Source organism: Aplysia californica, unplaced genomic scaffold (assembly GCF_000002075.1).
Source record: "Aplysia californica isolate F4 #8 unplaced genomic scaffold, AplCal3.0 scaffold01363, whole genome shotgun sequence".
Lineage (NCBI taxonomy): Eukaryota > Metazoa > Mollusca > Gastropoda > Aplysiida > Aplysiidae > Aplysia > Aplysia californica.
Genome location: NW_004798633.1, coordinates 61,636 through 62,845, shown reverse-complemented (window position 1 = coordinate 62,845; position 1,210 = coordinate 61,636).

Sequence of the window (1,210 nt, the reverse complement as noted above, 5' to 3'; positions counted from 1 at the left end):
CAACAACAACAACAACAAAAACAACAACAAGGATAGTGGTGGTGTCGATGTAAACAGATTTTGCAACAAAAAGAACCACGTTCTAACATGTTGTTTGTGTCTCTCTTGTGTTCCCTGCCCTTACTCCTGCTTCTTATCGCGACCTTTGAGGGACAACATTTTCACATACTGTTTTCAGCTATGTAGATGTATGTAGATCAGATGTAGGTAGATGTATGTAGATGTATGTAGATGTATGTAGATGTAGGTAGATGTATGTAGATGTATGTAGATGTAGGTAGATGTATGTAGATGTAGGTAGATGTATGTAGATGTAGGTAGATGTATGTAGATGTAGGTAGATGTATGTAGATGTAGGTAGATGTAGGTAGATGTATGTAGATGTATGTAGATGTATGTAGATGCCTGTCTCGTCATGAGAGACCAGGGTCATGTGGCTGGATCTTGACCTTGTTGTTGTAAGAGTTTTTACTAGGTCATAATGGTGCCGAGAATTAGAATTGATACAAAAGAGTAACACACCAAAAGAAAAAAAAGGAGAAGAGATAGGGACAAGCGATGTTTGGTAGGACAGAAGGAGGAAACCACTCCAGAGCACCCGCCAACCACCCACTTATATGATGACCTGAATAGACAAGTGCCTAACGCCGCACACTTATGGTGGGAGCGCTTGTATAGTCGTGAAGTACTCTGTCACCTTTGACCCCGGAGGAAAATCTCAGAAACAATTTCAGTTTGCTTGTTAAAGTGTTGTTTGCTCGTCCTATCCCCTACAGTGAAAGAACGACCGCTCAAATATGCTATAGCTTTGTCCACCTATGTCCACATATATACCTATGTCCACATATATACCACATATATACCTATGTCCACATATATACCTATGTCCACATATATACCTATGTCCACATATATACCACATATATACCTATGTCCACATATATACCACATATATACCTATGTCCACATATATACCTATGTCCACATATATACCTATGTCCATATATATACCTATGTCCACATATCTACCTATATCCACATATATTCCACATATATACCTATGTTCACATATATACCTATGTCCACATACATACCTATGTCCACATATATACTACATATATACCTATGTCCACATATATACCTATGTCCACATATATACCACATATATACCTATGTCCACATATATACCACATATATACCTATGTCCACA